The 24,901-nt window shown below is 40.0% G+C and overlaps 1 protein-coding gene across 2 annotated transcripts in view; it reads right to left on the bottom strand.

Annotated features, from left to right (window-relative positions):
* Positions 1–24,901, bottom strand: part of CLCN5 (chloride voltage-gated channel 5) — a 526,001-nt gene that overhangs the window by 475,368 nt on the left and 25,732 nt on the right. The window lies entirely within an intron of this gene.

The following is a 24,901-nucleotide window of genomic DNA, read 5'->3' on the forward strand; positions in this document are numbered from 1 at the left end:
TCATAACAGGGAAAGAAACCTGTTAGTCGCTCCCCTTTTAGATTCACTATGTTGTTGGTAGTTTTACATTTATATTCACTTGGTGAAAGTATGTTCTTAAGGTTTGTTGCTTTTCTATATATTATATCTGGTGTTGGTTTAAGTTGTTTTCCAATAACTGGGTCACTTCTGGCCAAATGCCAGTGTTTCTTAATGATATTTTGTACTTGTTTATATTGTGCTGAATATGTTGTTATAAAGGGTATTTTTAACATGTTGAAGTCAGTCTCTTCGGTTTGATTTAGTTTTTTATCTTCTAGTAGTGTTTCTCTCTTTATTTCTCTAACTATGTTTTTTGTATTAATGATTTGTATTTCATTATATCCTTTTTCTACAAACCTGTCCTGTATAGTCAGTGCTTGTCTGTCAAAGTCTGCTATGTCGCTACAGTTACGTCTAATACGTGAAAACTGTCCTTTCGGTATGTTTTTTTTCCACTTTATGTGGTGACTACTGTTGCGTTCAATATAGTTGTTAGCATCGATTTTTTTAAAAAATGTAGTGGTGTTGATTTTATTGTCAGTGATAGATACCTCAATGTCTAGAAAGCTGATGTGTTCCTTACTGCATTCATGGCTAAATAAAAGTCCCAAGTTATTACTGTTAAGATCTTCCATGAATAGTAAAAATAGTTCCTGGTCCCCCTCCCAGATGATAAAGACGTCATCTATAAAACGTTTAAAGAGCACGAGATTCGCACCCCAAGGAGTAGAGTTTATAAAATTCTCCTCAAATTTTCCCACGAATAAATTCGCGTAGCTGGGTGCGAATCTCGTGCCCATTGCAGTGCCTCTTTGTTGGAGGTAATACTTTCCATCAAATTTAAAATAGTTATTCTGTAAAATAAAAGCCATACAATCTAAAATAAATTTTTGTTGAATGGGATTCATATCTTTATCTTGTTTTAGATACATTTCTGTAGCTTCTAGCCCATGTGTGTGTTCAATACAGGTGTAAAGTGAGCTTACATCGCACGTAGCCATTAAGTAATTGTCCTTCCATTTTATGTCTTTAATGATATTGAGAAAATGTTTGGTGTCTTTTAAATAAGAAGATATGTTCTTTACATGTTTCTGCAGAAAAACAGAATTTATGTTTACCTGATAAATTTCTTTCTCCAACGGTGTGTCCGGTCCACGGCGTCATCCTTACTTGTGGGATATTCTCTTCCCCAACAGGAAATGGCAAAGAGCCCAGCAAAGCTGGTCACATGATCCCTCCTAGGCTCCGCCTACCCCAGTCATTCGACCGACGTTAAGGAGGAATATTTGCATAGGAGAAACCATATGGTACCGTGGTGACTGTAGTTAAAGAAAATAAAATATCAGACCTGATTAAAAAAAAACCAGGGCGGGCCGTGGACCGGACACACCGTTGGAGAAAGAAATTTATCAGGTAAACATAAATTCTGTTTTCTCCAACATTGGTGTGTCCGGTCCACGGCGTCATCCTTACTTGTGGGAACCAATACCAAAGCTTTAGGACACGGATGAAGGGAGGGAGCAAATCAGGTCACCTAAATGGAAGGCACCATGGCTTGCAAAACCTTTCTCCCAAAAATAGCCTCAGAAGAAGCAAAAGTATCAAACTTGTAAAATTTGGTAAAAGTGTGCAGTGAAGACCAAGTCGCTGCCCTACATATCTGATCAACAGAAGCCTCGTTCTTGAAGGCCCATGTGGAAGCCACAGCCCTAGTGGAATGAGCTGTGATTCTTTCGGGAGGCTGCCGTCCGGCAGTCTCGTAAGCCAATCTGATGATGCTTTTAATCCAAAAAGAGAGAGAGGTAGAAGTTGCTTTTTGACCTCTCCTTTTACCTGAATAAACAACAAACAAGGAAGATGTTTGTCTAAAATCCTTTGTAGCATCTAAATAGAATTTTAGAGCGCGAACAACATCCAAATTGTGCAACAAACGTTCCTTCTTTGAAACTGGTTTTGGACACAGAGAAGGTACGATAATCTCCTGGTTAATGTTTTTGTTAGAAACAACTTTTGGAAGAAAACCAGGTTTAGTACGTAAAACCACCTTATCTGCATGGAACACCAGATAAGGAGGAGAACACTGCAGAGCAGATAATTCTGAGACTCTTCTAGCAGAAGAAATCGCAACTAAAAACAAAACTTTCCAAGATAATAACTTAATATCAACGGAATGTAAGGGTTCAAACGGAACCCCCTGAAGAACTGAAAGAACTAAATTGAGACTCCAAGGAGGAGTCAAAGGTTTGTAAACAGGCTTGATTCTAACCAGAGCCTGAACAAAGGCTTGAACATCTGGCACAGCTGCCAGCTTTTTGTGAAGTAATACCGACAAGGCAGAAATCTGTCCCTTCAGGGAACTAGCAGATAATCCTTTGTCCAATCCTTCTTGAAGGAAGGATAGAATCCTAGGAATCTTAACCTTGTCCCAAGGGAATCCTTTAGATTCACACCAACAGATATATATTTTTTCCAAATTTTGTGGTAAATCTTTCTAGTCACAGGCTTTCTGGCCTGAACAAGAGTATCGATAACAGAATCTGAGAATCCTCGCTTCGATAAAATCAAGCGTTCAATCTCCAAGCAGTCAGCTGGAGTGAAACCAGATTCGGATGTTCGAACGGACCCTGAACAAGAAGGTCTCGTCTCAAAGGTAGCTTCCAAGGTGGAGCCGATGACATATTCACCAGATCTGCATACCAAGTCCTGCGTGGCCACGCAGGAGCTATCAAGATCACCGACGCCCTCTCCTGCTTGATCCTGGCTATCAGCCTGGGGATGAGAGGAAATGGCGGGAACACATAAGCTAGTTTGAAGGTCCAAGGTGCTACTAGTGCATCCACTAGAGCCGCCTTGGGATCCCTGGATCTGGCCCCGTAGCAAGGAACTTTGAAGTTCTGACGAGAGGCCATCAGATCCATGTCTGGAATGCCCCACAGGTGAGTGACTTGGGCAAAGATTTCCGGATGGAGTTCCCACTCCCCCGGATGCAATGTCTGCCGACTCAGAAAATCCGCTTCCCAATTTTCCACTCCTGGGATGTGGATAGCAGACAGGTGGCAGGAGTGAGACTCCGCCCAAAGAATAATTTTGGTTACTTCTTCCATCGCTAGGGAGCTTCTTGTTCCCCCCTGATGGTTGATGTACGCAACAGTCGTCATGTTGTCTGATTGAAACCGTATGAACCTGGTCCTCGCAAGCTGGGGCCAGGCCTGGAGAGCATTGAATATCGCTCTCAGTTCCAGAATATTTATCGGTAGAAGAGATTCTTCCCGAGACCAAAGACCCTGAGCTTTCAGGGATCCCCAGACCGCGCCCCAGCCTATCAGACTGGCGTCGGTCGTGACAATGACCCACTCTGGTCTGTGGAACATCATCCCTTGAGACAGATTGTCCAGGGACAGCCACCAACGGAGTGAGTCTCTGGTCCTCTGATTTACTTGTATCTTCGGAGACAAGTCTGTATAGTCCCCATTCCACTGACTGAGCATGCACAGTTGTAATGGTCTTAGATGAATGCGCGCAAAAGGAACTATGTCCATCGCCGCCACCATCAAACCGATCACTTCCATGCACTGAGCTATGGAAGGAAGAGGAACGGAATGAAGTATCCGACAAGAGTCCAGAAGCTTTGTTTTTCTGGCCTCTGTTAGAAAGATCCTCATTTCTAAGGAGTCTATAATTGTTCCCAAGAAGGGAACCCTTGTTGACGGGGATAGAGAACTCTTTTCCACGTTCACTTTCCAGCCGTGAGATCTGAGAAAGGCCAGGACAATGTCCGTGTGAGCCTTTGCTTGAGGAAGGGACGACGCTTGAATCAGAATGTCGTCCAGGTAAGGTACTACTGCAATGCCCCTTGGTCTTAGCACCGCTAGAAGGGACCCTAGTACCTTTGTGAAAATCCTTGGAGCAGTGGCTAATCCGAAAGGAAGCGCCACGAACTGGTAATGTTTGTCCAGGAATGCAAACCGTAGGAACCGATGATGTTCCTTGTGGATAGGAATATGTAGATACGCATCCTTTAAATCCACCGTGGTCATGAATTGACCTTCCTGGATGGAAGGAAGGATAGTTCGAATGGTTTCCATCTTGAACGATGGGACCTTGAGAAATTTGTTTAAGATCTTGAGATCTAGGATTGGTCTGAACGTTCCCTCTTTTTTGGGAACTATGAACAGATTGGAGTAGAACCCCATCCCTTGTTCTCTTAATGGAACAGGATGAATCACTCCCATTTTTAACAGGTCTTCTACACAATGTAAGAACGCCTGTCTTTTTATGTGGTCTGAAGACAACTGCGACCTGTGGAACCTCCCCCTTGGGGGAAGTCCCTTGAATTCCAGAAGATAACCCTGGGAGACTATTTCTAGCGCCCAAGGATCCAGAACATCTCTTGCCCAAGCCTGAGCGAAGAGAGAGAGTCTGCCCCCCACCAGATCCGGTCCCGGATCGGGGGCCAATATTTCATGCTGTCTTGGTAGCAGTGGCAGGTTTCTTGGCCTGCTTTCCCTTGTTCCAGCCTTGCATTGGTCTCCAAGCTGGCTTGGCCTGAGAAGTATTACCCTCTTGCTTAGAGGACGTAGCACCTTGGGCTGGTCCGTTTTTACGAAAGGGACGAAAATTAGGTCTATTTTTTTGCCTTGAAAGGCCGATCCTGAGGAAGGGCGTGGCCCTTACCCCCAGTGATATCAGAGATAATCTCTTTCAAGTCAGGACCAAACAACGTTTTCCCCTTGAAAGGAATGTTTAGTAGCTTGTTCTTGGAAGACGCATCAGCCGACCAAGATTTCAACCAAAGCGCTCTGCGCGCCACAATAGCAAACCCAGAGTTCTTAGCCGCTAACTTAGCCAATTGCAAAGAGGCGTCTAGAGTGAAAGAATTAGCCAATTTGAGAGCATTGATTCTGTCCATAATCTCCTCATAAGGAGGAGAGTCACTATCGAGCACCTTAAGCAGTTCATCAAACCAGAAATATGCGGCAGTAGTGACAGGGACAATGCATGAAATGGGTTGTAGAAGGTAACCCTGCTGAACAAACATCTTTTTAAGCAAACCTTCTAATTTTTTATCCATAGGATCTTTGAAAGCACAACTATCCTCTATTGGAATAGTGGTGCGTTTGTTTAAAGTAGAAACCGCTCCCTCGACCTTGGGGACTGACTGCCATAAGTCCTTTCTGGGGTCGACCATAGGAAACAATTTTTTAAATATGGGGGGAGGGACGAAAGGAATACCGGGCCTTTCCCATTCTTTATTAACAATGTCCGCCACCCGCTTGGGTATAGGAAAAGCTTCTGGGAGCCCCGGCACCTCTAGGAACTTGTCCATTTTACATAGTTTCTCTGGGATGACTAAATTTTCACAATCATCCAGAGTGGATAATACCTCCTTAAGCAAAATGCGGAGATGTTCCAATTTAAATTTAAATGTAATCACATCAGATTCAGCCTGCTGAGAAATGTTCCCTAAATCAGTAATTTCTCCCTCAGACAAAACCTCCCTGGCCCCCTCAGATTGGGTTAGGGGCCCTTCAGAGATATTAATATCAGCGTCGTCATGCTCTTCAGTAACTAAAACAGAGCAGCCACGCTTACGCTGACAAGGGTTCATTTTGGCTAAAATGTTTTTGACAGAATTATCCATTACAGCCGTTAATTGTTGCATAGTAAGGAGTATTGGCGCGCTAGATGTACTAGGGGCCTCCTGAGTGGGCAAGACTCGTGTAGACGAAGGAGGGAATGATGCAGTACCATGCTTACTCCCCTCACTTGAGGAATCATCTTGGGCATCATTGTCATTATCACATAAATCACATTTATTTAAATGAATAGGAATTCTGGCTTCCCCCCATTCAGAACACAGTCTATCTGGTAGTTCAGACATGTTAAACAGGCATAAACTTGATCAGAAAGTACAAAAAACGTTTTAAAATAAAACCGTTACTGTCACTTTAAATTTTAAACTGAACACACTTTATTACTGCAATTGCGAAAAAACATGAAGGAATTGTTCAAAATTCACCAAATTTCCACCACAGCGTCTTAAAGCCTTGAAAATATTGCACACCAATTTTGGAAGCTTTAACCCTTAAAATAACGGAACCGGAGCCGTTTTAGGCTTTAAACCCCTTTACAGTCCCTGGTATCTGCTTTGCTGAGACCCAACCAAACCCAAAGGGGAATACGATACCAAATGACGCCTTCAGAAGTCTTTTATAAGTATCAGAGCTCCTCTCACATGCGACTGCATGCCATGCCTCTCAAAAACAAGTGCGCAACACCGGCGCGAAAATGAGACTCTGCCTATGCTTGGGGAAAGCCCCTAAAGAATAAGGTGTCTAAAACAGTGCCTGCCGATATTATTATATCAAAATACCCAGATAAAATGATTCCTCAAGGCTAAATATGTGTTAATAATCAATCGATTTAGCCCAGAAAAAGTCTACAGTTTAAATAAGCCCTTGTGAAGCCCTTATTTACAATCGTAATAAACATGGCTTACCGGATCCCATAGGGAAAATGACAGCTTCCAGCATTACATCGTCTTGTTAGAATGTGTCATACCTCAAGCAGCAAGAGACTGCAAACTGTTCCCCCAACTGAAGTTAATTGCTCTCAACAGTCCTGTGTGGAACAGCCATGGATTTTAGTTACGGTTGCTAAAATCATTTTCCTCATACAAACAGAATTCTTCATCTCTTTTCTGTTTCTGAGTAAATAGTACGTACCAGCACTATTTGAAAATAACAAACTCTTGATTGAATAATGAAAAACTACAGTTAAACACTAAAAAACTCTAAGCCATCTCCGTGGAGATGTTGCCTGTACAACGGCAAAGAGAATGACTGGGGTAGGCGGAGCCTAGGAGGGATCATGTGACCAGCTTTGCTGGGCTCTTTGCCATTTCCTGTTGGGGAAGAGAATATCCCACAAGTAAGGATGACGCCGTGGACCGGACACACCTATGTTGGAGAAAAAGTCAACATACTGTGAGAGGTTGGAAGTTAACGAATCAATGCCCGATATGATGGGGCGTCCTGGTGGATTTGATATATCTTTATGTACTTTTGGCAAAAAATAGAACACAGGTGTTCTGGGGTATTCTGTGTTAAGGAATTTGAATTCTTGGGTGTTAATTATTCCTTTAGTTTTTGCCTCTATCAGCATGTTGTCGAGATTTTTTTTCATTCTATTTATAGGGTTATTGACAAGTTTCTTATATGTCACTGTATCTCCTAATAGTCTATATGCTTCTGTCAGATATTTACTTGTATCCATAATTACGACCCCTCCCCCTTTGTCTGCTTGTTTTATAATGATGTTTTTATTCTCTTTAAGTCCTTTGAGGGTTTGTTTTTCTTTTTTAGTCATATTCCACTTCATGTCTTTATTAGTGTCTATTTTATCTATATCTTCTTTCACTTTCCTTTCAAACATCTCTATTGCGCTCCCTTTTTCATGAGTTGGAAAGAAGTTGGATTTTTGTTTTAAATTAGTATGTATATATGTGGGGTCTTCATTAGCATAATTCATTATTGGATTTTTCATGAAATATTTTTTCCTAGTTAGTTGGTTCACATTAATTAGAGTTTCAAACTTATTAAGTTTGTTTGCCGGAGCAAATGATAATCCTTTGCTTAATATGGATGTTTCTTCTTGACTTAATGTTATTTTACTCAGGTTGAAAATACCTCTTGTTTTTACTTTGATTTCTTGGTTGCCTTTTTTGCGCTTTCTAATCCCTCTTCCTCTACCTCCTCTAGTCTTCGTTTTCCTTTTGGAGGGTCGTGTGACTGAATTGGTCCCTCCTCTAAAAAAGATTTTGATGTGCCTACTTTTGTTTGTGTTGATGTTTCACCAGTGTTATTTTCTTCTGTTAGTGAACTAAATCTATTCTGTGTCTTAACTTCCCATTTGTTAGGTGTTTGTCTCTTTTCTGTGTGTGATTTATAATTACTATCTTTTTGTAACTGTTTGTGTCTTCGTGGATCTCTATTATGTTGTGGAGTGTGCTGATCCTCATTGCTATAGTAGGGATCTTTCCATTCGTTATGTGCTGATCTATTAGTTACGTGATAATGTGACTCCCTTCCTTGTGTATTCCAATGTCTACTCCCATAATATGTGTTGTAGTGTCTATTTTTCTCAAAGTGATTATCTTGTCTTCTCTCTCTTTCTTCATGGTTTCTCCCATAGTGGTAATTTTCATTATCGTGAAATTTTCTCCTATTCCTAGTGTCATTATATCTATCATCATAATCTCTATTCCTATCCCAATCGTTCCTAAATCTCCTTCTTCCTCTATTATGATATGTTTCATCTGTATACCAATTCCGTCTGTCATTATCGTTTGTGTAACCCTTTCTGTTTCCATGTCTCATTTCTCTCTGATAATTTCCATTTTTGTTTTTATATTGCTCGTCATGTTTCCTATCTTTAAATCTGTCAATTGTATTTATGTTGATTGTAGAATTATCATTGTATTTGTTGTGATCTTTCAAATTTAGATTCTTATTGGGATTTGTGGATATGGTGTTTTCCTCTAGTGTGGCTTTTTTACTAAATATGTGTGCGCTGTTAGAATTTACATCTGTAATATCATCTTCATCTGAATTCCCATTTTTATTATAGTCTTCTAGATCGCGTCTAAATTTTTTCCATTTAATTTCTAATACCCCTAACTTTAAATCTTCCAGGTTTTTTATAATCTCCTGTTGTCTCAGGTTAGATGTCTCTTTAAGTTTAATTCCCTCTAATTTATTTTTACTTTCTTGGATCTTTTCTCCTATTTCTACTATAGAAATATTCCTTGCTTTAATAATAATGTTAATCAGTCCTATGGAGGCTGTTTCGAGTGTATCATACCACTCTTTATTTAGTTCTTCATTAAGTTTGAATGTACAATCTTTTTTTAAACGTAGGCCTCTAGGGACCATTTTTTCATTATTGTATTTATTTAGAAATGCTATTTCTAATTTTTGTTTGATTTCTTTAATCAAAATGTTTTCTAGGTCATCTAGAATTTCTGTTTCGTCGATTTTATTCATTCTAGTCGGTGTGTGTGTAGGATTTAATACATTAAGCCTAGTGTCAATGTCTTCCAGAATGTTATTCCTCATATTAAAAATATCCATTTTCTGATTCTGTATATATACCACTATCCAACTGTATGACAATCAAGGGATGGCAAAAGATAAAACAGTATATGATAGTGATTGCCTATTCAGTCGGGCAGAACTATGCTCACCTTAAAAAACTATCCCAACGGTTTTGTGTACAATAGGTCAAAAAAATAGGTGGCGCAAGTGAATGCTGTTCTGACTAATAATGGTGTAAAATGTATTTCCGATTCCTTGTGTGTCTGATAATGTTCTCACCTTACATAGGCTGTATTGAAATTTCAAGTGTAAATGGTGTCTCTCCAGGACAATAAAGCTTCTAGATTCAAATTCTATAGTCTAAATATATATATATTTATTGAATAAAAGATTCTTGTTTATTAAATGAACGATTCTTATATATGAGATCAAAATAATGATGATCTATTCACAAGTGATAATCAGTTGACAATTTAAAACATTTGGTAAAATATAAAATATGATAGTACAATATTAAAAACACCGGTGTTCTTCATAAACAAAAAACTATAAAAACTCAAATTGAGATAATATAAGCAAGCAGGTGTACTCAGAAGATAAAACCAAAAAATAAACAGAGGAGACTCATGTACCTCTAAGCGTATGACTATCAAAAAACATATATAAATGCATATATGAGTATATGAACCATATGTCTGGTATCCGTTAAACTAGCGTATATATATACTTCACAGATGTATAAGGGTTAAGCAAATATTATACAGTTCCTTATTGCTTAATGTTCTGGCAAAACATGGGGTGGTTATCCTTCCGTCAAAAATATATTTGAGCCAATGTATATTGAAACAAGTGTGGCAAAATGTAGCCAGTAATATGTAGCTGCAGTGTTATTTCTTAGATTACAACCTAGAAGGAACCATTTTTCACTAAGCCCAATTTTGGGGCACTTTCAACAAATTTGGGAACAAAAACTTCACACTTATCACGTTTTTGACTTTTAAAAGGAATATTTCATACAAGAAGAGTTTATATTTTTCAGTTTTTATTTTCATTTTTTCACAGTCTTTTGATTGCAATCCACATAAATATGGTCTAGCACTATTTTGATTTTTGATTTTTCTATCACACCGGCACCATTTTTTTGAGGCAACTACTAATTATGTAAGGAATAAGTTTGCATTGGACTAAGATTATATATCAGGACAGACTATTTAGTGACTATTTGTTTCTATAGGAGGTTAACCATGTTTCATTTATACAACAAATGTATTAATTTATTGGATCCACAATATCAACGGTTATAAATTTTAATATATATATATGTTTTACATTTGTGTTATATTTAATATATGATATATATTTCATAGCTGTCTTGGCCTTTTACCATAGGCACTCTTTGTATCCTTAACATATAAACTATTTCTTAAAGGGACTGCTAGGGACCCTTCTTTCAAGGAGCTATAAGACACTTATCCTGGTTAAGCGCTGTGAGATATTTTTATATTAAGCTTGTGATTCATCAGGCTTATTGTGAGTTGGGTCAGGCCCCGCCTCAGAATTACAGCTCATTCTACTAAATCAGTCTCCACTTTGTGGGCTTTTAAGAATGAAGCTTCAGTTGATCAGATTTGCAAAAGCAGCAACTTGGTCTTCTTTGCATACATTTAGTAAATTCTACCGTTTTTATGTATTTGCTTCCTCGGAAGCAGTTTTTGGTAGAAAAGTTCTTCAGGCACCTGTTTCAGTTTGATTCCTCTACTTATGTTTAAGTTATTTCTTTTCATTTATGAGAATAAACTTATATTTTGGGTTGTGGATTATTTTTTCAGCAGAAAATGGCTGTTATCGTTATCCCTCCCTCTCTAGTGACTCTTCTGTGGAGTTCCACATCTTGGGTATTACTATCCCATACGTCACTAGCTCATGGACTCTTGCCAATTAGAAGAAAGAAAACAATTTATGTAAGAACTTACCTGATAAATTAATTTCTTTCATATTGGCAAGAGTCCATGAGACCCACCCTTTTTATGGTGGTTATGATTTTTTGTATAAAGCACAATTATTTCCAAATTCCTTTTTTTGATGCTTTTTACTCCTTTCTTTATCACCCCACTACTTGGCTATTCGTTAAACTGAATTGTGGGTGTGGTGAGGGGTGTATTTTTAGGCATTTTGAGGTTTGGGAAACTTTGCCCCTCCTGGTAGGATTGTATATCCCATACGTCACTAGCTCATGGACTCTTGCCAATATGAAAAATGAATTTATCAGGTAAGTTCTTACATAAATTATGTTTTTAAATTGTTTAAATGATTCTGCTAGCTATTTTCCCGGTTTTGTTCGCAAATTTCATAAAATTGGCCTTCACCCGGATATCTTTCCTATAAAATTCTTGCATCGAAAATGCATCTCCTTTCTGTTTGGCACTCACATCATTTGGCCAATTAAGTTTAGATAAGGACTAAAAATAAGAGTTATACATATTAAAAGGGACACTTAATTCAAAATAAAAAAAAAACTTCATTATTCAGATAGATCATGCAATTTTAAACAACTTTCCAATTATTTACTAACATTTAAAAAAAAAAAAAAAAAAAAAAAAAAAAAAAAAAAGGCAGTCTTTTATATTTAAACTTTGAGTCACCAGCTCCTACTGATCATGTGCAATAATTCAGAGAATAAGCATATACAGTGGGGCAAAAAAGTATTTAGTCAGCCACCAATTGTGCAAGTTCTTCCACTTAATAAGATGAGAGAGAGGCCTGTAATTTTCATAGGTATACCTCAACTATGAGAGACAAAATGTGGAAACAAATCCAGACAATCACATTGTCTGATTTGGAAAGAATTTATTTGCATATTATGGTGGAAAATAAGTATTTGGTCACCTACAAACAAGCAAGATTTCTGGCTCTCACAGACCTGTTTCTTCTTCTTTAAGAGGCTCCTCTATCCTCCACTCATTAACTGTATTAATGGCACCTGTTTGAACTTGTTATCAGTATAAAAGACACCAGTCCACAACCTCAAACAGTCACACTCCAAACTCTACTATGGTAAAGACCAAGGAGCTGTCGAAGGACACCAGAAACAACATTGTAGACCTGCACCAGGCTAGGAAAACTGAATCTGCAATAGGCAAGCAGCTTGGTGTGAAAAAAAATCAACTGTGGGAGCAATAATTAGAAAATGGAAGACATACAAGACCACTGATAATCTCCCTCGATCTGGGGCTCCACGCAAGATATCACCCCATGGGGTCAAAATGATCACAAGAACGGTGAGCAAACATCCCAGAACCACATGGGGGGACCTAGTGAATGACCTGCAGAGAGCTGGGACCAACGTAACAAAGGCTACCATCAGTAACACACTACGCCGCCAGGGACTCAGATCCTGCAGTGCCAGACGTGTCCCCCTGCTTAAGCCAGTACATGTCCAGGCCCGTCTGAAGTATGCTAGAGAGCATTTGGATGATCCAGAAGCGGATTGGGAGAACGTCATATGGTCAGATGAAACCAAAGTAGAACTGTTTGGTAGAAACAACTCGTCGTGTTTGGAGGAGAGAGAATGCCAAGTTTCAACCAAAGAACACCATACCTACTGTGAAGCATGGGGGTGGCAACATCATGCTTTGGGGCTGTTTCTCTGCAAAGGGAACAGGACGACTGATCCGTGTACATGAAAGAATGAATGGGGCCATGTATCGTGAGATTTTGAGTGCAAACCTCCTTCCATCAGCAAGGGCATTGAAGATGAAACATGGCTGGGTCTTTCAGCATGACAACGATCCCAAACACACCTCCCGGGCAACAAAGGAGTGGCTTCGTAAGAAGCATTTCAAGGTCCTGGAGTGGCCTAGCCAGTCTCCAGATCTCAACCCCATAGAAAACCTTTGGAGGGAGTTGAAAGTCCGTGTTGCCCAGCAACAGCCCCAAAACCTCACTGCTCTAGAGGAGATCTGCATGCAGGAATGGGCCAACATACCAGCAACAGTGTGTGACAACCTTGTGAAGACTTACAGAAAACGTTTGACCTCTGTCATTGCCAACAAAGGATATATAAAAGTATTGAGATGAACTTTTGATATTGACCAAATACTTATTTTCCACCATAATTTGCAAATAAATTCTTTCCAAATCAGGGAGAACTTGCACAATTGGTGGCTGACTAAATACTTTTTTGCCCCACTGTATATGCATTTGTGATTGGCTGATGACCGTCACATGGTACACGCGTGCAATTGCTGACCGAGGATTGGATTCCGATTGGCTGATCATTTGAAGAAGGTAGCTACGTAACGGTGGGGGGGGGGGAGGAGTTAGGCTGCCATATTTACATCATATTATAGAAGATAGTTATCAATAATGATTACTAGGAGAAGCAAGTAGGCAAGACAAAAGGGGTATGGTGCAGGCGGATCTTCGTTTTTTTTATTTTTAAATATCGGATAATGTTCTCTAGTGTTGACTGTCCCTTTAAATCCACTTCCTTCCCCATTCTGATGCTCGGTTTGAACTTCAGCAAGTCATCTTCACCACGTCTAGTTGCCTAAATGCATTGAGTTGCTGCCATGTGATTGACCGATTAGCAATTTGTGTTACCAAGCAATTGAACAGGTGTACCTAATAAAGTGGCCGGTGAGTGTGAGATAGATCTATCTATCTATATCTATATCTACACACCTTATTTGTCTGTTATTTTGTATTGTCTGATGAAGGGGGTAACACCCCGAAACGTTACATTAAAATGGTAACTAATCTGGGTAGATATCAAATATGCAGTTCATGCAAGACAGCCCAAGAATTTACAGGAACTGGAGGCTTTTTGCCAGGAAGAATGGGCAGCTTTACCATCTGAGAAGATAAAGAGCCTCATCCACAAATACCACAAAACACTAACCATGAGTGAAAGAAAAGTTTTTGTGTTATTCATATTCTCAGAAAAATGGCAAAGAAATCATTTCAGAACTTTTTCCACCTTTAATCTGACCTATAAACTGTACAACTAAATAGAAAAACAAACTGAAATATTTTAGGTAAAGGGAAATAAAAATAAAAAAATAAAATAATATGGTTGCATAAGTGTGAACACCCTTAAACTAATACTTTATTGACTTGGCAAGATATGCCCACTCTTCTTTGCAAAAACACTCTAAATCTGTCAGAATGCGAGGGCATCTCTGCAGATCACCCCACAGATTTTGAATTGGATTCAGGTCTGGGCTCTGGCTGGGCCATCCCAAAACTTTAATCTTCATCTGGTGAAGCCATTCCTTTGTTGATTTGGATGTATGCTTTGGGTCGTTGTCATGCTGAAAGATGAAGTTCCTCTTAATGCTCAGCTTTCTAGCAGAAGCCTGAAGGTTTTGTGCCAATATTGTCTGGTATCTGGAACTGTTCATTATTCCCTCTACCTTGACTAAGGCCCTAGTTCATGCTGAAGAAAAACAGCCCCAAAGCATGATGCTGACACCACCATGCTTCACTGTGGGTATGGTGTTCTTTTGGTGAAATGCAGTGCTGTTTTTGCGCCAAACATATCTTTTGGAATTATGGCCAAAAAGTTCAACTTTGGTTTCATCAGACCAGAACACCTTTCGCAACATGCTTTTGGGAAACTTCAGATGTGTTTTTGCAAAATTTAGCCAGGCTTGGATGGGTTTTTTTTGTAAGAAAAGGCTTCTGTCTTGCCACTCTACCCCATAGCCCAGACATATGAAGAATACGGGCGATTGTTGTCACATGCACCACACAGCCAGTACTTGCCAGATATTCATGCAGCTCCTTTAATGTTGCTGTAGGCCTCTTGGCAGCCTCCCAGACCAGTTTGCTTCTCGTATTTTCATAAATTTTGGAGGACGTCTAGTTCTTGGTAATGTCACTGTTGCACTATATTTTCTTCACTTGATGACTGTCTTCACTGTGTTCCATGGTATATCTAATGCCTTGGAAATTCTTTTGTACCCTTCTCCTGACTGATACCTTTTAACAATGAGATCCCTCTGATGCTTTAGAAGCTCTCTGCGGACCATGGCTTTTGCTGTAGGATGCGACTAACAAAATGTCAGGAAAGACCTACTAGGACAGCTGAACTTTATTTGGGGTTAATCAGATGCACTTTAAAATGATGACAGGTGTGTACTGACTCCTATTTAACATGATTTTGAATGTGATTGCTTAATTCTGAACACAGCTACATCCCCAGTTATAAAAGGGTGTTCACACTTATGCAACCATATTATTTTATTTTTTTATTTCCCTTTAATTAAAAGATTTTAGTTTTTTTTTTCAATTGAGTTGTAAAGTTTATAGGTCACATTAAAAGGTGGAAAAAGTTTTGAAATTATTTATCTGTGTCTATTTTTTTTTACATCACAGAAACCTGCCATTTTAACAGGGGCGTGTAGACTTTTTATATTGTGTGTATATATACAAGAACTTACCCGATAAATTAATTTCTTTCATATTGGCAAAAGTCCATGAGCTAGTGACGTATGGGATATACATTCCTACCAGGAGGGGCAAAGTTTCTCAAACATCAAAATGCCTATAAATACACCCCTCACCACACCCACAATTCAGTTTAACGAATAGCCAAGAAGTGGGTTGATAAGAAATGAGCGAAAGCATCAAACTAGGAATTGGAATAATTGTGCTTTATACAAAAAAATCATAACCACCACAAAAAAGGGTGGGCCTCATGAACTCTTGCCAATATGAAATAAATTAATTTATCAGGTAAGTTCTTACATAAATTATGTTTTCTTTCATGTAATTGGCAAGAGCCAATGAGCTAGTGATGTATGGGATAGAAGATACCCAAGATGTGGAACTTCCACGCAAGAGTCACTAGAGAGGGAGGGATTAAATAAAGACAGCCAATTCCGCTGAAAAAATAATCCATAACCCAAATCAAAAAGTTTACAACAAATGCACTTAGCTTTGGTAGAACCAACATCAGGCAGCATCTTTCCAGAAGTAGATTCTGATCCAGGGTCAGGTAGTGACATCTTGCAATATGTAATAGAAAAAACAAACATATAAAGCAAAATTATCAAATTCCTTAAATGGCAGTTTAAGGAATGGGAAAAAATGCAAAACAAAACAAGCCTATAGAAACCAGAAGCAACTAAAAAGTGAGACTGAAATAATGTGAAAAAAACTGGCACCAAGTATGACGCCCACATTTTGGCGCCAAGTATAAAGCCCACATTTTTTGGCGCCAAGAATGACGCCCATACTTTTTGGCACCAAAAACCTCCGCAACACACATACGTCAAAAAAATGACGCAATCACGTGAAAACTTCCGGCGTCAACTATGACGCCGGAAATGACATTTTTGCGCCAAAAAAGTCTCGCGCCAAGAATGACGCAATAAATTGAAGCATTTTTTGCACCCGCGAGCCTAATAGCCCGCAATTTAGAAAAAAGGTCAATAGAAAATTGAAATTTTTAAGGTAAGAAAAAATATAATTCATATGCATTTTCCCAAAAAAAATGAAACTGACAGTCTGAAAGAAGGAATACTGATTATCCTGAATCATGGCAAATTAAGTTTAACACATATATTTAGAACTTTACATATAAAGTGCCCAACCATAGCTTAGAGTGTCATGAATAGAAATAAGACTTACTTACCCTAAGACACTTATCTACATATAGTAGATAGCCAAACCAGTACTGAAACGAGAATCAGTAGAGGTAATGGTATATAAGAGTATATCGTCGATCTGAAAAGGGAGGTAGGAGAAGAAATCTTTACGACCGATAACAGAGAACCTATGAAATAGATCCCCTAGAGGAAGACCATGGTATTCAAATAGGCAATATTCTCTTCACATCCCTCTGACATTCACTGCACTCTGAGAGGAAAACCAGGCTTCAGCCTGCTGCAAAGCGCATATCAACGTATAAATCAAGCACAAACTTACTTCACCACCTCCATGGGAGGGGTGTATTTATAGGCATTTTGAGGTTTGGGAAACTTTGCCCCTCCTGGTAGGAATGTATATCCCATACGTCACTAGCTCATGGACTCTTGCCAATTATTATATATATTTATTTATTTTCTCCTCTGTGTATTTGCACTCACAGTTCAAAAGTGTCTTCCACCAGGGTGCAAAGTCAAATTATTGTAGAAGATCCAAGCAGGGACTGCACTCCCTGGATTTAGAAAATAAATGTATTAAATAGTGACGTTTCGGGGTTCGCAGACCCCTTCCTCACTTTCAGTTATTGATTTATTATGTGTACTTTGTATACACCCCACCATATGGTACTCAGTATCAAAGTTGTTGTTTCTTTCCCATTAGGTTTGTTTGCTACTAGGCAACTATGGGGTTGTCATGACAATTTGCTTTTGGCACAATTTTTGAATTGATGGGTGGGGCTTAGCACATTTTAAAGTGAAGGTTAACTTCGATCGTTTCTAATGAGATATTGTATGTATCACTTCAAATAAATGAGAGTTTCATTCATCAATAGTTATACTTGTACTTCGTTCCTTAGATATATCCCTTCTTTCTTGTCAAGTTCGCTATCTGTAAATCAACCCTGGTTTTTTGTTTTTTTTGTAAACAATGATGACGTTGTTACTAGAGCCAATTTACTATTTGGCCGTTAGGCGGCCTTCAATTGACGTCAGCAGTTACTGTGAGAATATGCGCATGCGTCAGTAGTTTCTGTTCACATTGTCACAGGGGGCGCGGCCCCGTTTTGCACATGCACATTACAAATGGGCAATGGACGTGAATACCGCATTGATGAGTCAGAGAATGATGCGCATGCACAGTTTTTTATATTCTCCGTGCACGAGCCTACTGGACATGTATAGACGGTCAATGCGTCAAAACCTGGAAAACAGAATTTATGCTTACCTGATAAATTACTTTCTCCAACGGTGTGTCCGGTCCACGGCGTCATCCTTACTTGTGGGATATTCTCCTCCCCAACAGGAAATGGCAAAGAGTCCCAGCAAAGCTGGTCACATGATCCCTCCTAGGCTCCGCCCACCCCAGTCATTCGACCGACGGAAAGGAGGAAATATATATAGGAGAAACCATATGATACCGTGGTGACTGTAGTTAGAGAAAATAATTCATCAGACCTGATTAAAAAACCAGGGCGGGCCGTGGACCGGACACACCCTTGGAGAAAGTAATTTATCAGGTAAGCATAAATTCTGTTTTCTCCAACATTGGTGTGTCCGGTCCACGGCGTCATCCTTACTTGTGGGAACCAATACCAAAGCTTTAGGACACGGATGAAGGGAGGGAGCAAATCAGGTCACCTAAATGGAAGGCACCACGGCTTGCAAAACCTTTCTCCCAAAAATAGCCTCCGAAGAAGCAAAAGTATCAAATTTGTAAAATTTGGCAAAAGTGTGCAGTGAAGACCAAGTCGCTGCCTTACATATCTGGTCAACAGAAGCCTCGTTCTTGAAGGCCCATGTGGAAGCCACAGCCCTAGTGGAGTGAGCTGTGATTCTTTCAGGAGGCTGCCGTCCGGCAGTCTCATAAGCCAATTGGATAATGCTTTTAAGCCAAAAGGAAAGAGAGGTAGAAGTCGCTTTTTGACCTCTCCTTTTACCAGAATAAACAACAAACAAGGAAGATGTTTGTCTGAAATCTTTAGTAGCCTCTAAATAGAATTTTAGAGCACGGACTACGTCCAAATTGTGTAACAAACGTTCCTTCTTTGAAACTGGATTCGGACACAAAGAAGGTACAACTATCTCCTGGTTAATATTTTTGTTGGAAACAACCTTCGGAAGAAAACCAGGCTTAGTACGCAAAACCACCTTATCTGCATGGAACACCAGATAGGGCGGAGAACACTGCAGAGCAGATAACTCTGAAACTCTTCTAGCAGAAGAAATTGCAACCAAAAACAAAACTTTCCAAGATAATAACTTAATATCTACGGAATGTAAGGGTTCAAACGGAACCCCTTGAAGAACTGAAAGAACTAGATTTAGACTCCAGGGAGGAGTCAAAGGTCTGTAAACAGGCTTGATCCTAACCAGAGCCTGAACAAATGCTTGAACATCTGGCACAGCTGCCAGTCTTTTGTGAAGTAAAACAGATAAAGCAGAGATCTGTCCCTTCAGAGAACTTGCAGATAATCCTTTCTCCAAACCTTCTTGTAGAAAGGATTGAATCTTAGGAATTTTTATCTTGTTCCATGGGAATCCTTTAGATTCACACCAACAGATATATTTTTTCCATATTTTATGGTAAATTTTTCTAGTTACAGGCTTTCTAGCCTGAATCAGAGTATCTATTACAGAATCTGAAAACCCACGCTTTGATAAAATCAAGCGTTCAATCTCCAAGCCGTCAGTTGGAGGGAAACCAGATTCGGATGTTCGAATGGACCCTGAACAAGAAGGTCCTGTCTCAAAGGTAGCTTCCATGGTGGAGCCGATGACATATTGACCAGGTCTGCATACCAAGTCCTGCGTGGCCACGCAGGAGCTATCAAGATCACCGAGGCCCTCTCCTGATTGATCCTGGCTACCAGCCTGGGGATGAGAGGAAACGGTGGGAATACATAAGCTAGGTTGAAGGTCCAAGGTGCTACTAGTGCATCTACTAGGGTCGCCTTGGGATCCCTGGATCTGGACCCGTAGCAAGGAACCTTGAAGTTCTGACGAGACGCCATCAGATCGATGTCTGGAATGCCCCATAATTGAGTTATTTGGGCAAAGATTTCCGGATGGAGTTCCCACTCCCCCAGATGGAATGTCTGACGACTCAGAAAATCCGCTTCCCAATTTTCCACTCCTGGGATGTGGATCGCAGACAAGTGGCAGGAGTGATCCTCCGCCCATTGAATTATCTTGGTCACTTCTTTCATCGCCAGGGAAGTCCTTGTTCCCCCCTGATGATTGATATATGCAACGGTCGTCATGTTGTCTGACTGAAACCTTATGAATTTGGCCTTTGCTAGTTGAGGCCAAGCTCTGAGAGCATTGAATATCGCTCTCAGTTCCAGAATGTTTATCGGGAGAAGAGACTCTTCCCGAGACCATAGACCCTGAGCTTTCAGGGATTCCCAGACCGCGCCCCAGCCCACTAGGCTGGCGTCGGTCGTGACAATGACCCACTCTCGTCTGCGGAAGCTCATTCCCTGTGACAGATTGTCCAGGGTCAGCCACCAACGGAGTGAATCTCTGGTCTTTTGATCTACTTGAATCGTCGGAGACAAGTCTGTATAATCCCCATTCCACTGTCTGAGCATGCACAGTTGTAATGGTCTTAGATGAATTCGTGCAAAAGGAACTATGTCCATTGTTGCAACCATCAATCCTATTACTTCCATGCACTGCGCTATGGAAGGATGAGGAACAGAATGAAGTACTTGACAAGAGCTTAGAAGTTTTGATTTTCTGACCTCTGTCAGAAAAATCCTCATTTCTAAGGAATCTATTATTGTTCCCAAGAAGGGAACTCTTGTTGACGGGGACAGAGAACTTTTTTCTTTGTTCACCTTCCATCCGTGAGATCTGAGAAAGGCTAGGACGATGTCCGTATGAGCCTTTGCTTTTGACAGGGACGACGCTTGAATCAGGATGTCGTCCAAGTAAGGTACTACTGCAATGCCCCTTGGTCTTAGAACCGCTAGAAGGGACCCTAGTACCTTTGTGAAAATCCTTGGAGCAGTGGCTAATCCGAATGGAAGTGCCACAAACTGGTAATGCTTGTCCAGAAAAGCGAACCTTAGGAACTGATGTTCCTTGTGGATAGGAATATGTAGGTACGCATCCTTTAAATCCACGGTAGTCATAAATTGATTTTCCTGGATAGTAGGTAGGATCGTTCGAATAGTTTCCATTTTGAACGATGGTACCCTGAGAAATTTGTTTAGGATCTTTAGATCCAAAATTGGTCTGAATGTTCCCTCTTTTTTGGGAACTATGAACAGATTGGAATAAAATCCCATTCCTTGTTCTCTTATTGGAACTGGATGTATCACTCCCATCTTTAACAGGTCTTCTACACAATGTAAGAATGCCTGTCTCTTTATTTGGTTTGAAGATAATTGAGACCTGTGGAACCTTCCCCTTGGAGGTAGTTCCTTGAATTCCAGGAGATAACCTTGAGAAACTATTTCTAGCACCCAAGGATCCTGAACATCTCTTGCCCAAGCCTGAGCAAAGAGAGAAAGTCTGCCCCCCACTAGATCCGGTCCCGGATCGGGGGCTAGCCCTTCATGCTGTTTTGGTAGCAGTGGTAGGCTTCTTGGCCTGCTTACCCTTGTTCCAGCCTTGCATTGGTTTCCAGGCTGGTTTGGGTTGTGAAGTATTACCCTCTTGCTTAGAGGATACAGAATTAGAGACTGGTCCGTTTCTGCGAAAGGGACGAAAATTAGGCTTATTATTAGCCTTAAAAGACCTATCCTGTGGGAGGGCGTGGCCCTTTCCCCCAGTGATGTCTGAAATAATCTCTTTCAAATCAGGTCCAAATAAATGTTTTACCTTTGAAAGGAATGTTAAGCAATTTTGTCTTGGAAGACACATCCGCTGACCAAGACTTTAGCCAAAGCACTCTGCGCGCCACGACAACAAACCCTGAATTTTTCGCCGCTAATCTAGCTAATTGCAAAGCGGCATCTAAAACAAAAGAGTTAGCCAATTTAAGTGCTTGAACTCTGTCCATAACCTCCTCATACGAAGATTCTTTACTGAGCGATTTTTCTAGTTCCTCGAACCAGAAACACGCTGCCGTAGTGACAGGAACAATGCATGAAATTGGTTGTAGAAGGTAACCTTGCTGTACAAAAATCTTTTTAAGCAAACCCTCTAATTTCTTATCCATAGGATCTTTGAAAGCACAACTATCTTCGATAGGAATAGTAGTGCGTTTGTTTAGAGTAGAAACCGTACCCTCGACCTTGGGGACTGTCTGCCATAAGTCCTTTCTGGGGTCGACTATAGGAAATAATTTCTTAAATATAGGGGGGGGGACAAAAGGTATGCCGGGCCTTTCCCACTCTTTATTTACTATGTCCGCCACCCGCTTGGGTATAGGAAAAGCGTCGGGGGGCACCGGAACCTCTAGGAACTTGTCCATCTTACATAATTTCTCTGGAATGACCAAATTGTCACAATCATCCAGAGTAGATAACACCTCCTTAAGCAGTGCGCGGAGATGTTCTAATTTAAATTTAAATGTCACAACATCAGGTTCAGCTTGATGAGAAATTTTTCCTGAATCTGAAATTTCTCCATCAGACAAAACCTCCCTCATGGCCCCTTGAGATTGGTGTGAGGGTATGTCAGAACAGTTATCATCAGCGTCCTCTTGCTCTTCAGTGTTTAAAACAGAGCAATCGCGCTTTCTCTGATAAGTAGGCATTTTGGATAAAAGATTTGCTATGGAGTTATCCATTACAGCCGTTAATTGTTGCATGGTAATAAGTATTGGCGCACTAGATGTACTAGGGGCCTCCTGTGTGGGCATAACTGGTGTAGACACAGTAGGGGATGATGTAGTATGTTTACTCCCCTCATTTGAGGAATCATCTTGGGCAATATCATTATCTGTTGCATTACTGTCCTTACTTTGTTTGGACACTATGGCACAATTATCACATAAATTTAAATGGGGAGACACATTGGCTTTCATACATATAGAACATAGCTTATCTGATGGTACAGACATGTTAAACAGGCTTAAACTTGTCAACAAAGCACAAAAAACGTTTTAAAATAAAACCGTTACTGTCACTTTAAATTTCAAACTGAAAACACTTTATTACTGAATATGTGAAAAAGTATGAAGGAATTGTTCAAAATTCACCAAAATTTCACCACAGTGTCTTAAAGCATTAAAAGTATTGCACACCAAATTTCAGAGCCTTAACCCTTAAATTAACGGAACCGGAGCCGTTTTTACATTTAACCCCTATACAGTCCCAGAATGAGGCTCTGTCTATAACTAGAAAGGCCCCCATCTGAAAAAGGTGTCCAACACAGTGCCTGCCGTTTTTCTAAACCTTCCCAAAGATTATAATACCAATAATTAGTTAGAATCTGCATAATATGCCTAGTAAAGCAATTGTTTTAGCCCAGAAAAATGTCTACCAGTTTTTAAGCCCTTTTTGAAGCCCTTTATTCTTTTATGTTTAACTAAGAAAATGGCTTACTGGTCCCCATGAGGGGAAATGACAGCCTTCCAGCATTACATGGTCTTGTTAGAAATATGGCTAGTCATACCTTTAGCAGAAAAGACTGCTAACTGTTTCCCCCAACTGAAGTTACTTCATCTCAACAGTCCTGTGTGGAAACAGCAATTGATTTCAGGTACTGTCTGCTAAAATCATCTTCCTCTTACAAACAGAAATCTTCATCCTTTTCTGTTTCAGAGTAAATAGTACATACCAGCACTATTTTAAAATAACAAACACTTGATAGAAGAATAAAACTACATTTAAACACCAAAAAACTCTTAACCATCTCCGTGGAGATGTTGCCTGTGCAACGGCAAAGAGAATGACTGGGGTGGGCGGAGCCTAGGAGGGATCATGTGACCAGCTTTGCTGGGACTCTTTGCCATTTCCTGTTGGGGAGGAGAATATCCCACAAGTAAGGATGACGCCGTGGACCGGACACACCAATGTTGGAGAAATAACTAATGGGAGGAGATTAGGAGTGAACGGTAAGGAAAAAAAAGTATAAAAAAATAAAAGTAACATGTAAATTCCACACAAAAAAATAGCGACTCTATTTTATATGCATACAAGTCTAATAATGAAAGAAAAAGCCTCGAACGTAACCTTCACTTTAAGTAACACTGTTTTCATGTACACTTTGTCTGGTCTGAGGAAGGGGTCTGCGAACCCCGAAATGTCACCATTTAATAAATATGAATTTATTTTCTAAATCCAGTGAGCGCAGTCCCTGCTTGGATGGATATAGATAGATAGATATAGATAGATATAGATAGATATAGATAGATAGAGATAGATAGAGATAGATAGAGATAGATAGAGATAGATAGAGATAGATAGAGATAGATAGAGATAGATATAGATAGATATAGATAGATATAGATAGATAGATATAGATAGATATATTATTATTTTTATTTTTTTTTATTATTATTATACACACTCACACTCCATATTTCCATGTCTGGCCTTTGTAACAGCCGAGACGCTAGCGGCAAACGCAATGCATTATCCGATTGGTTGTGCATCCAGTGACCTCACTGAGACACGGACCAATTAGATCATGCATTAATGCCCCTCATTGCGTTCCTTCGGTTGGGAGGCATTTTTTGACAGAACCTAAATCCCCAATCTGATTTTGTCTCTCCCCATATGTGCACATACATCTCAGCCCTGTTTACCTTTTCCGTGGTGTGACTATAAAAAATTGTTAGATGCATTTTTGGTTTCCAAAATAGGTGTCTTGAACCTGAGTTTACCAATTTTGATTACTATATGGTGGGGATGCCTGTGAGTGATAGTAGTTGCAGTGTGGCTTTTCTGTATGCCACATTGCAACCCCATTCAGTCACATAAAAGTAACATGTATGTTTGATGTATAATGGCTCATATACATGTTACATGTGCTGGTGAAGGGGACTGTTTTGGAGTGATGGGAGTTGAATTGTGCCTTAGTTGTACACCACAATACAACTCCATTTGTAACATGCATTTGTGGCATATAATGCCCCACGTTACATGTATGTGTACTGTGTAAGGGGGCTGTCTGGGAGTGATAGGGGTTGCAGTTTAGCTTATCTGTATGCCACAATGTAACCTCATTCACTCGAGT

This window comes from Bombina bombina, chromosome 1 (assembly GCF_027579735.1).
Source record: "Bombina bombina isolate aBomBom1 chromosome 1, aBomBom1.pri, whole genome shotgun sequence".
In the NCBI taxonomy this organism is placed as follows: Eukaryota; Metazoa; Chordata; class Amphibia; order Anura; family Bombinatoridae; genus Bombina; species Bombina bombina.